A 12,646-nucleotide genomic window follows, 5' to 3' on the forward strand; every position below is an offset into this window, starting at 1 on the left:
CACCTGCCCTAGAGCTTGTGTTCTGCAACAGCAGAAGCCACCGCAGTAAGAAGATGCGAGAAAGAGTACCCCCTGCTTACCACAACTAGAGAAAGCCTGTGTGCAGCAACAAAGGGCCAGTGCAATCAAAAATAAATTAAAAAAAATTGATTTCTAGGAGTTCTCTATATCTTCTCTATGCTAATCCTTTATGTGGAGTACAAATATCTTCTAGTTTGTGATTTATCTCTTTACTTTGTTTATGGTATCTTTTGATATAGAGAGTTTAAGTTTTTTTTAGTCTTTTATTTTATGGGTATGCTTCTTAGTTTTCTTCAGGATTCATTCCCTGGGGCTTCCTCGGTGGCTCAGCAGTAAAGAATCCTCCTGCATTGCAGGAGATGCAGGAGACTCAGGTTCAATCCCTGGGTTGGGAAGATCCCCTGGAGGAGGGCATGGCAACCCACTCCAGTATTCTTGCCTGGAGAATTCCATGGACTGAGGAGCCTGGCAGGCTAGAGTCCATAGGGTCGCAAAGAGTCAGACACTACTAAAGCAACTGAGCACACACACAGGATTCAGTCACTATCACGTTGTCATAAAAATATTCTCCCATATTTTTTTCTGAGTAAATCCCAGCTCTGTTACTTCAGTTCAGCTCAGTCGCTCAGTTGTGTCTGATTCGTTGCGACCCCATGGACTGTGGCATGCCAGGCTTCCCTGTCCATCACCAACTCCCAGAGCTTGCTCAAACTCATGTCCTTCGAGTCAGTGATGCCATCCAACCACCTCACCCTCTATTGTCCCCTTCTCCTCCTGCCTTCAATCTTTCCCAGCATCAGGGTCTTTTCCAATGAGTACACACACAGGATTCATTCACTATTGTGTTGTCATAAAAATATTCTCCCATATTTTTTTCCAAGGTAAATTCTAGCTCTGTTACTTACTAGCTATGTAATCTTGGGCAAGTTTCTTAATCTTTGTGGGACTCAGAGTTCTCATCTTTAAAATGGGGATGGTAATAATGTCTATTTCGTAGAGTTGTTCTTAGGATTATTCATCTGTATGAGGCAGGGACACAAAGAAACAGATGTTACTTTTAAATTAGGATGATATGAGATGGGTTTATTTACAGAGATATGGATAGGTAAAGGGGAACCATAAGAGGTAGTACAATATTCTGAGGGTAGTAACAGCAGTTATAACAGTGAGGCCCAAAGGGTAGGATAGGTGGTGGTTATTGGAAAGATAGTGATCTCAGATCTAGGCACAGGGTAAATCTGAAGCAATTTGGCCTATGAAATAGGTACTCGGACTTTACTGTCCTTCCATTCTCCAAATGTCCCTCCGCCTTCTCCACGGGCTGAATCCAGAGGACAACAAAGGAGTCCACTGATGTCCATACTAAACACTGAGAAAAAGGTGCAGAGTGGATCTGAAGAAGCAAATGAAAGATAATGACATTCATTCAACCAGAATTTATTGATTGCCAACATGAGCCAGGTACTGTTCTAGGCACTACAGATAGAACAATAAACTCCATAACAAGGTCCCTAACTTTATGAGCTTACATCTTAATGGGAGCAGAAAAACAATAAATATGAGTAAATATAGTGTCAGGAAAGGGCTAGGAAAATATAAACTAAGATGAGGAGGATAGAGTGATGGGGTATGAGGTGTAGAGTTGTCAGAGGAGCATCTCTGAGGAGATGTCATTTGAGCCATGATTTGAAGGGAGTAAGGGAATGTGCATACCTGGTAGAAAAATGCAGGACCATGCTTGGCAGACTTAAGAAACATGAGGAGGTGGTGTTGTTGGAAAATAATGAGTGAGAAGAGAGGAGAAGGTGGTGATGATTGGTGGCACCCTGGATATATTTTGAAAGTAGAAGATTTTTTGCCTCTACAGGATTTGCTGATATAGCATGTTGAGAAAGACAGACATCAGGATGACTCTAAAGAATTTGACTTTAAAACAAATGGAAGGAGTGACATCAGCAAAAATGGTGGAATAAGAATCTCCAAAAATCTACTCTTCCATAAAAGCAATGAGAAAACTGGCATAATTGTCAGCATCAACTTTTCTTAAAACTTTGGAAATTAACCAAAAGTTTGCAACAATGAAGGGAGAGTTAAAAAAAAAAAAAGACTGAATCTCAGTAAGAACAGTGACTTACATGGCATTTTAATTTGTCCTATTCCCATCTTCACCTTCTCCAAACTCCATGGTAACCTTCAAAACCAAAATCCTGCAACCACGGTAAAAACCAGCAGCCTCATAGCCTCGTGGAGGGGGCAGAATGGGGCTGGAGCTCCTTCAAAGCCTCCTCCTCAGAGAACCATCATTATTCTAACTGCTTGGTGGTTCTCTGGAAGATCCACTCAGGGCTATCTTTATTTGATCTGACTCAGAGCTTGCCTCATGCAAACAGCCTATTTCCTGGAGGCATTTGTTTAAAATAATAAGAGGCAATTTTTCAACATTACAGCTGCCTGTAGTGGTAGACAGCAGTTGAGGTAAAAAATAAATAATAGGCTACCAAAAAATTTAAAAGGAAAATCTGAGGATTATAATATCTACTAGGGCTTGGAATGTTCTGACATGTTCCTAGGAGTCTAGGAGGTCATGCACATTCATAAGTTTGGGTGCATGGTCAGGAAAGACCTTAGAAGCTCTTAAACTCTCACCAGTGACTAAACTTAAGGCTCTGTACAAGCAGAAAGTGAAGCTTAAGGTAGAGTTGTGAACTGCCTGGCTGAATGTTGAAGACAAACTCCAATATGAATTCAGAGTCCCTTGGCAAAGACATATTGGTTCCAGGCATTTAAGAAAATCTCTGTCAACTAATTACCTGACTGCTAGGCTAACTCTGAAGAGGCTTCACAGGATACACATGACAAAGAATACAGAATTCACAGAATTATTTCAGAAAATCCTCTAAAATAAACAACTACCAACACCAAGCAGCATCAAAAGAGACCTTGGGGGAGGGGAAGAATCTGATTTTTATTGTTGCCACATTATAATATTTTAAATGTCCAGTTTTCAACATAAAATTATGAGATATTCAAAGAAACAAGAAAATACAGATTATACAAATAAAAAAATGTAGCCGATAGAAACTGTCTCTGAGAAAGATCAGATAATGGACTTACTAGACAAAGACTTTCAATCAACCATTTTAAATATATTCAAAAAACAGATAAAGAACATGTGATACACACATACACACACACAATGGAATACTATTCAGCCTTTAAAAAGATGAAATCTGCCAAATGCAACAATATGAGTGAAACTTGTGGGTATTATGGTAAGTAAAATAAGACAGATGGAGAAAGACAAACACCATATGATTTCACTCACATGTAGAATAGTATACATATATATATGAATAAACCAAACAAAACAAACACACTGATACAGAAAGAACAGAGATGGGGGTGGGGGGGGGACAGAGAGCAAAATGGGTAAAGGGGGTCAACTCTGTGGTGACAGTTGGAAACTATTCTTTTGGTGTGAGCACACTATAGTCTACAAGGAAGTCAAAATATAATGTTGTACACATGAAACTTATATAAAGTTGTAAACCAATGTTACCTCAATTAAAAATAAATCAAATATATTCAAAGAGCTAAAATAAACCATGTCTACAGAAATAAAGGAAAGAGAATGTCTAACCAATAGAGAATATCAGTGAAAACATAGAAATAATTTTTTTAAGAACAAAATAGAAATTCTGGTGTTTAAAAATGCAATAACAAAAATAAAAACATTCACTAGAAGGACTCAACAGCAGATGTGAGCAAACAGAAGAGAGAACAGTGAATTTGAAGGCAGGTCAATTGAAATGATCCAGTCTGAGGAACAAGCAAAAACAATGAAGAAAAATGACCTGTGATATGCCATCAATTGTACTGCAGGATGAGAGGAGAAAAAAATTACAGAAAAAATATTTGAAGAAATAATGACCAAAAATTTCTCATATTTGATGACAAAACTTAATGTACATATCCAAGAAATTCAACAGATTCCAAGTAGGAAAAATTCAAGCAGATCCTTACTTACACACATCATTACCACACTGTCAAAAAGCAAAGATTGAATCTTGAAAACAGCAAGAGAAGAGTGACTCACCACATACATGGAATTCTCAATACAATTTCTCATCAGAAACCATGGAGGCTAGAGGCAGTAGGGTGACATACTCAAAGTACTGGAAGAAAAAGACTTGGAAACAAAAATTTTATATCCAGGAAAGCTTTCCTGCAAAAAATGAATAAGAAATTAAGACATACTCAAATAAACAAAAATGAGACGAATTCATCACTAGCAAGCTTGTCCTACAAGAAATACTAAAGGCAGAAGTGAAAGGTCACTAGACAGTAACTCTAAGTCACATGAAAAAATTAAAAGTAGCAATAAAGGCAATTATGTAGGTAAATATAAAAGATGGTATAAACATAATTTTTGTAACACTGTCTCTCCTATAATATTTAAAAGATAATTATATAAAACAATAATCATGAATCTATATTGATAATCATACTGATTCTGGCAGTGAAAAGCTAGAAGGACCTCAGTTCTTGTCTTTTTTGAAGAAGGACTTCAGCAAAGAGACCAAGATTGTGAAAAAGATAAAAGTGTTTATTAGAAGCATAAAGTGTGGAAGAACACATGGGCAGACTTGGAGTCAGTTCTGCACCATAAGGGCGGCTTAGATTGCTTATACAGGGGCAGTTTTCCGGGTTGTTTCTGGCCAATTATTTCCATATTTGGTCCTGGTGTGCATACTAATCTCTCAGCTAAGATGGATTCCAGTGGCATCTTCTCCCTCCTTTAGTCCTTCCCCTAGACTGAAGGCCTTCTCTGAGCATGTGTTGGGCTGGAAAATCCACAAGAATGCACCCAATCAGGACCCAATGCTCCCACTGTTCTACCATCTCAAAGTATCAGCAGGAGACCAGCTATACAGGCTCAGCCTGGGGAAATTAGTTGCACCTGTTCGGCCTATCTACCCCCTACCTCAGTACAATGTGAAGAGATGTAATTTGTATGACAATAACAGCACAAATTGGAGAAGGCAATGGCAACCCACTCCAGTACTCTTGCCTGGAAAGTCCCATGGACAGAAGAGCCTGGTAGGCTGCAGTTCTGTTCGGCCTATCTACCCCCTACCTCAGTACAATGTGAAGAGATGTAATTTGTATGATAATAACAGCACAAATTGGGGAAGGCAATGGCAACCCACTCCAGTACTCTTGCCTGGAAAATCCCATGGACAGAAGAGCCTGGTAGGCTGCAGTTCATGGGGTCGCTAAGAGTTGGACATGACTGAGCAACTTCACTTTCACTTTTCACTTTCATGCATTGGAGAAGGAAATGACAACCCACTCCAGTGTTCTTGCCTGGAGAATCCCAGGGACGGCGGAGCCTGGTGGGCTGCCGTCTATGGGGTCGCACAGATTCGGACACAACTGAAGTGACTTAGCAGCAGCAGCAGCAACAGCACAAATAGAGAATGTAGAGAATATCAATGAAAATATATATTACAACAACAAAAGGAGAAAGGAAATAAGAGCAAAGCTATATAAGAGCAAAGATTTTGTATGCTATTGAAATTAGGTTGGTATCCATCCAAACTTGATAGTTATAAACAAATAACCCAATTAAAAAATGGATAAAGGACTTGAATAAACATTTCTTTCAAGACTTATAAATGGGCTATAAGCACATGAAGCAATGTTTAGCATTATTAGCCATTAGGGAAATGTAAATCAAAATTACAATAAGATACCGTTTCACATCCACTAGGATGACTAGAATCAGAAAGATGAATAAAAAAATGTTGCTGTTAGAATGTGGAGAAATTGGGATCTTCATATAGTGCTGGTAAAAGTGAAATATTGCAATTGGTATAGCAGTTTTTCAAAAAGTTAAACAGAGACATAGATATGACCTAGCAACTCCATTCCTCGGTATATATCAAGAGAATTGAAAACAATGTCCCTGTAAAAACTTGTAAATGGATGTTCAAAGTTATATTATCATAATAGCCCCAAAGTGGGAGCAACCCAAATGTCCATCAGCTGATAAATAGATAAACAAAAACTGGTATATTGGGGACTTTCCTGGTGGTCCAGTGGATGAGACTTTGCCTTCCAACGCAGGGGGTGTGGGTTCGACCTCTGGTCAGGGAGCTAAGATCCCACATGCTTCTCATCTCAAAAAACAAAACATAAAACAGAGACAATATTGTAACAAATTCAATAAAGTTTTTTTTAATGGTCCAAGTGAAGAAAAAAATCTAAAAATATTGGTATATTCATTCAATAGAATATTACTCAGCCATGAAAGATATAAAGTACTGATTGATACACATTATAACATGAATGAACCTTGAAAACATTATGGTAAGTGAAAGAAGTCACAAAAGGCCACACATTATATTATTCTATTTATATAAAATGTCTGTAATAGGCAGATCCACAAAGACAGAAAGTAGGTCGACTTGTGGTTCCCAGGGTTTGATGGAGGTGATGAGGAGTGACTGCTAGTGAGAATAGGGTTTCTTTGGGGAGTGATGAAAATGGTCTAGAATTAGATATTGGTGATAGCTGCATAATTTTGTGAATATATTGAAAAAATCACTGAATTGTACACTTTAGTTTTGAAATATAGTTGATTTATAGTACACTTTAAAAAGATGAATTTGGGGAGTTCCCTGGTGGTCTAGTGGTTAGGACTCAGTGCTTTCACTGCCATGGCCTGAGTTCAATCCCTGGTGAGGGAATTGAAATCCCACAAGTTGCTTGGTGCAGCCAAAAAAAAAAAAAAAGGTGAATTTTATGGTATATGAATTTTACCACAATAAAAAAATACAACTGGAATGGTAAATTTTACTAAGAAAGGGAAGATTAGGGAAGGGGCCCACGTGGGAGAGAAAGGAAGACTTTGTTTGGCACATGATAAGTTTGAAATACCAAACTTAGACATCCAAGTCAATCTGTTAAGTAGGCAGCTGGAAATATTAGTCTGCAGTTCAGGGGAGATATATGGATTGGAGATATACATTTGGAGAAAAATGAATACATGCAATATACATAGAATGGTGCCTGGAACATAGTAAGATCTATCAACATTAGCTATTATATTACTTTGTATGTATAGAGTAGTAATCAGTTGGCTTAGCATAACTTGTGGAATCCCTTCTTCTCTACCACCTGTTATACACAAATCTTCCATATACATTGAGGGTCTGTTTCTATCATTGCATTCCTTTAAGTAGAAATTGGTTTAGGAGAGAGTAGATTGGAAGCCAGAGCTTCCCTGGTGGCTCAGTAGTAAAGAATCCACCTGCCAATGAAGGAGATGCAGGTTCAATCTGTAGGTCAGGAAGATCCCCTGGAGAAGGAAATGGCAATCTACTCCAGTATTCTTGTCTGGGAAATTCCATCGACAGAGAAACCTGGTGGGCTATATAGTCCATGGGAGTTGCAAAAGACTTGACATGACTTAGTGACTAAACAACAACAGATTGGAGCCAAGACTACTCTCAACTTCTCACTTCACATGAACACAAGTGACTGTACATTTCTGTTTCACCTTTGATTGTTTGTTAGTTGCTAAGTCACGTCTGACTCTTTGCGATCCCATGGACTGCAGCACAACAGGCTTCCCTGCCTTTCATTATTTCCTGGGGTTTGCTCAAACTCATGTCCACTGAGTCGGTGAAGCCACCCAACCATCTCTTCCTCTGTTACCTGCTTCTTCTCCTGCCTTCAATCTTTCCCAGTGTCAAGGTTTTTTCCAATGAGTCATCTCATCACATCAGGTGGCCACAGTATTGGAGCTTCAGCAACAGTCCTTCCAATGAATATTCAGGGTTTATTTCTTTTAGGATTGACTGGTTTGATCTCTTTGAGAGTCTAAGGGACTCTCAAAAGTCTTCCCTAGCAGCACAATTAGAAAGCATCAATTCTTCAGCCTTCTTTATGGTCCAACTCTCATATCCATACATGACTACTGGAAAAACCATAGCTTTGACTATATGAACTTTTGTTGGCAAGGTGATGTATCTGCTTTTTAATATGCTGTCTAGGTTTGTCATAGCTTTTTTCCAAGGAGCAAGCATCTTTTAATTTCATGACTGTAGTCATCATCCATAGTGATTTCAGAGCCTAAGAAAATAAAATCTGGCGCTGTTGCCATTTTTTCCCCATCTATTTGCCATGGGACTGGATGCCATGATCTTAGTTTTCTGAATGTTCAGTTTTAAGCCAGCTTTTTCACTCTCCTCTTTCACCTTCATCAAGAGGCTCTTTAGTTCCTCTTTGCTTTTTGCCATTAGAGTGGTATCATCTGCATATCTGAGATTACTGGTATTTCTCCTAGCAATCTTGATTCCAACTTGTGATTCATTCAACCTGGCATTTCAGCATGATGTACACCACATAGACGTTAAATAAGCCGGGTGATAATATACAGCCTTGATGTACTTCTGTTCCAATTTTGAACCAATCCATTGTTCCATGTCCGGTTCTAACTATTGCTTCCTGACCTGCCTACAGGCTTCTTGGGAGGAAGGTCAGGTGGTCTGGTATTCCCATCTCTTTAAGAATTTTCCACAGTTTGTTGTGATCCACATAGTTAAAGGCTTTAGCATAGTCAATGAAGCAGAAACAGATGTTTTTCTGAAACTTCCTTGCTTTTTCTATGATCCAACGGTTGTTGGCAATTTGATCTCTGGTTCCTCTGCCTTTTCTAAATCTAGCTTGTATATCTGGAAGTTCTTGGTTCACTTACTGTTGAAGTCTATCTTGAAGGATTTTGAGCATTACCTTGCTAGCATGTGAAATGAGCATAATTGTACAATAGGGAGAAATCACCTGGATTCTGTCTACCTTTCAGAGGCTAGGAAGATAAATGAGATCCTAGGCAAGAAGTTCAGAAAGTTGAGTAATATAAAGCTGCAAAAGGAAGTTACCTGAGAGAAAATAGATTCCATAGGCAATATTTTAGTTAACTCTCTTTATAATTCAGTTCAGTTCAGTTCAGTCGCTCAGTCGTGTCCAACTCTTTGCAACCCCATGAATTGCAGCACTCCAGGCCTCTCTGTCCATCACCAACTCCCGGAGTCTACCCAAACCCATGTCCATCGAGTCAGTGATGCCATCCAACCATTTCATCCTTTGTCGTCCCCTTCTCCTCCTGCCCCCAGTCGTACCCAGAACTAGGGTCTTTTCCAATGAGTCAACTCTTCGCATGAGGTGGCCAAAGTATTGGAGTTTCAGCTTCAACATCAGACCTTCCAATGAACACCCAGGATTGATCTCTTTTAGGATGGATTGAATGGATCTCCTTGCAGTCCGAGGGACTTTCAAGAGTCTTCTCCAACACCACAGTTCAAAAGCATCAATTCTGCAGCACTCAGCTTTCTTCACCGTCCAACTCTCACATCCATACATGACCACTGGAAAAACCATAGCCTTGACTAGACGGACTTTTGTTGGCCAAGTAATGTCTCTGCTTTTAAATATGCTATCTAGGTTGGCCATAACCTTCCTTCCAAGGAGGAAGCGTCTTTTAATTTCATGGCTGCAATCACCATCAGCAGTGATTTTGGAGCCCAAAAAAATAAAGTCTGACACTGTTTCCACTGTTTCCCCATCTATTTCCCATGAAGTGATGGGACCAGATGTCATGATCTTAGTTTTCTGAACGTTGAGCTTTAAGCCAACTTTTTCACTCTCCTCTTTCACTTTCATCAAGAGGCTCTTTAGTTCTTCTTCACTTTCTGCCATAAGGGTGGTGTCATCTGCATATCTGAGGTTATGGATATTTCTCCTGGCAATCTTGATTCCAGCTTGTGTTTCTTCCAGCCCAGCGTTTCTCGTGATGTACTCTGCACATAAGTTAAATAAGCAGGGTGACAATATACAGCCTTGACGTACTCCTTTTCCTATTTGGAACCAGTCTGTTGTTCCATGTCCAGTTCTAACTGTTGCTTCCTGACCTGCATACAGGTTTCTCAAGAGACAGGTCAGATGATCTGGTATTCCCATCTCTTTCAGAATTTTCCATAGTTTACTGTGATCCACACAGTCAAAGGCTTTGGCATAGTCAATAAAGCAGAAATAGATGTTTTTCTGGAACTCTCTTGCTTTTTCGATGATCCATCGGATGTTGGCAATTTGATCTCTGGTTCCTCTGCCTTTTCTAAAACCAGCTTGAACCTCTGGAAGTTCATGGTTCACGTATTGCTGAAGCCTGGCTTGGAGAATTTTGAGCATTACTTTACTAGCATGTGAGATGAGTGCAATTGTGTGGTAGTTTGAGCATTCTTTGGCATTGCCTTTCTTTGGGATTGGAATGAAAACTGACCTTTTCCAGTCCTGTGGCCACTGCTGAGTTTTCCAAATTTGCTGGCATATCGAGTGCAGCACTTTCACAGCATCACCTTTGAGGATTTGAAATAGCTCAACTGGAATTCCATCACCTCTACTAGTTTTGTTCGTAGTGATGCTTTCTAAGGCCCATTTGGCTTCACATTCCAGGATGTCTGGCTCTAGGTGAGTGATCACACCATCGTGATTATCTGGGTCGTGAAGATCTTTTTTGTACAGTTCTTCTGTGTATTCTTACCACCTTTTCTTTATAATGACATAACATTAAAAAAATTTTTTTTAGTTGTGGTTAGAAAAAAAACAACACACAAAAAACACATAATATAAAATTTACCACCTTGGTAACAACATGAGAAAATTTTAAATACAGCCTTTACATTTGATGTTTCACCCAAAATCTTCCCAAAGCTGTCTCCTCATAGTTCAACTCAATACAAAGGTTACTTCTTCAATGAGGTCTCTCAATACAGAAGTAAAGTTGCTTTCCTACTCTTGGTCACTTTCTGTCTCATTACCTTGAAGCATTCTTCACTAACTGAAATATTTATGTTTATTAACTCTCTCCCCCTCCCCACGAAAGGGCTTCCCAGGTGGCTCATTGTAAAGCATTTGCGGGTTCTAACCCTGGGTGAGGAAGATGCCCTGGAGAAGGAAATGGCAATCCACTCCAGTATTCTTGCCTGGGAAATTCCATGGACATAAGAGCTTGGAGGGCTACAGTCCATGTGATCTCAAAGAGTCAGATGTGACTTAGTGACTAAACAACAACAACAACCTCCCCATTAAAACTGTAAATTCTGCCAGAGTAGGGACCTGGTCTGTCTACTCTTCTCCCCATGTCTAGTTCTTTGTACATAGTATGTTCTAAGTATTTGTTAAAGTACTTTCTGAGTAATAAGTATAGTGCCTTTTAATACCAAACAAGTTTCATATATCTGTCTCATTTGATTATTACAACTCTGAGTAAAATGGGATTGCTGGCCCCACTGTAAAGATACTCAAAAGAAAATGATAGAACTCTCTACCTCCATATACAGCAACCCCCTAACCCCATACACACACACACAGAGAAGAGACTATGGCTACAGTGATGCTGTTCTAAGTGCCAAGAAGAAAATGCAACTCCTCGACTGTTTGGAACACTGAATCACCTTGTGTAGCTGTCTCGGGTTTTTCCCCCAGTTTTAAAACCATTTTTTAAAAAAATTAAAAAAAAATTTTCTTTTTGGCCATCCCGCAGGGCTTGTAGGATCTTTGTTCCATCCCCAAGGGTTAGAACCCGTGGCCCCTGCAGTGGAAGCGAGGAGTCCTCACCACTGGTAGGCCAGGGAATTCCCTTCCCCCGTTCTTTAAAAAAAAACAGCTTTATTGAGGTATATAACCTTGTCTTGTTTTTAAAGTGCGCTCTTTTGTAATAATCTAATTCTCTAGAATGAGAATACTTTGGAGCTCCATTACTACAGGCACCTGTAAGCATTCCCTTTCCTTCTTTTTCTTTTTTCCCCTTACACTCTGCAGTCGAACACGTGTGACCAGCGCCTAGGGAACTCGCTCAGCCTCCCTCCCTAGCCCTGCCTACTGAAAGTCCCGCCCCTTCTTTTTCCGGAGCCCGGCCCCTCGGTTTCTTTCCGACCTGGCTCGGCGGATCTTGCCCTTCCTCCAACTCCTCTCTACATCTCGCGAGAAGTGAGAGCGCCTGGCCGGACGAGAGAAAAGTATCTGCTCCGCTGAGGGGGGAAAGAAGGAGCTGGAGATAGATTGTGGGACCGATCGCGGGCGGGCGGGAGGCGACGGAGCTACCAGAGGGTGAGTCCTGTTAACATTAACTAGTCCATGACCTGACGGGCGTCTCCCCGTCAACTCTGATCAATCCCAGCGTCCCAGACCGGGGTCTCCCCTCCCAGTATGTGTTGGACGGGGGCGCTGAGGCGGTGGCCGGGCCCTGTCTGAGGAAGAGGGTGGGGCATGGACTAACGCCGACCAATAAGAGAGAAGGAAGCTACGATTGGCGGCGACGAGCACTAATGGGAGGTCATCTTTACCTTGCGGAGTGACGCCCCTCTTCTCTCCCTCCTCCCGCCTCCTTCCTTTGAGGGGGGGGAAGGCGGGGCCAGAGGCCTGAAGTGTGGGGAGAACTTGGGGTAAGTAGCCCCGGGGGGCACAGGGCGTGGCAAGGAGAGGGGAGTTGAATCCTGAGGGAATGGAAGTCTAGTGGAGCCTGGAATGGGGTGGAATGGGAGAAAGGGGAAGGGTACTAAGC

The 12,646-nt window shown here is 40.7% G+C and overlaps 1 protein-coding gene and 1 long non-coding RNA gene across 6 annotated transcripts in view; one reads left to right on the plus strand and one right to left on the minus strand.

The window, feature by feature from the left end:
• Positions 1-1,083: 1,083 nt before the first annotated feature.
• On the minus strand, positions 1,084-12,051 carry LOC145547190 (uncharacterized). The gene is made up of 5 exons (XR_014083631.1): positions 12,020-12,051; positions 10,364-10,627; positions 5,246-6,203; positions 4,118-4,246; positions 1,084-1,414 (listed from the first exon to the last, which is right to left on the minus strand). It is a non-coding gene; the product is annotated as an uncharacterized LOC145547190 (long non-coding RNA).
• A 37-nt stretch (positions 12,052-12,088) lies between these two features.
• Positions 12,089-12,646, plus strand: part of LOC145547174 (cyclic AMP-dependent transcription factor ATF-7) — a 94,005-nt gene continuing 93,447 nt past the window's right edge. For 3 of the 5 annotated variants that reach the window (XM_081596030.1, XM_081596033.1, XM_081596037.1), the window contains exon 1: positions 12,089-12,192. The gene's annotated coding sequence lies outside the window, so the exon portion shown is untranslated. Of the gene's footprint in view, positions 12,528-12,646 lie in introns of all 5 variants that reach the window. The other 2 variants (XM_081596031.1, XM_081596032.1) reach the window with 1 other exon arrangement.

The sequence above is a fragment of the Giraffa tippelskirchi genome, chromosome 4 (assembly GCF_054371585.1).
Source record: "Giraffa tippelskirchi isolate mGirTip1 chromosome 4, T2T-mGirTip1v1.2.pri, whole genome shotgun sequence".
In the NCBI taxonomy this organism is placed as follows: Eukaryota; Metazoa; Chordata; class Mammalia; order Artiodactyla; family Giraffidae; genus Giraffa; species Giraffa tippelskirchi.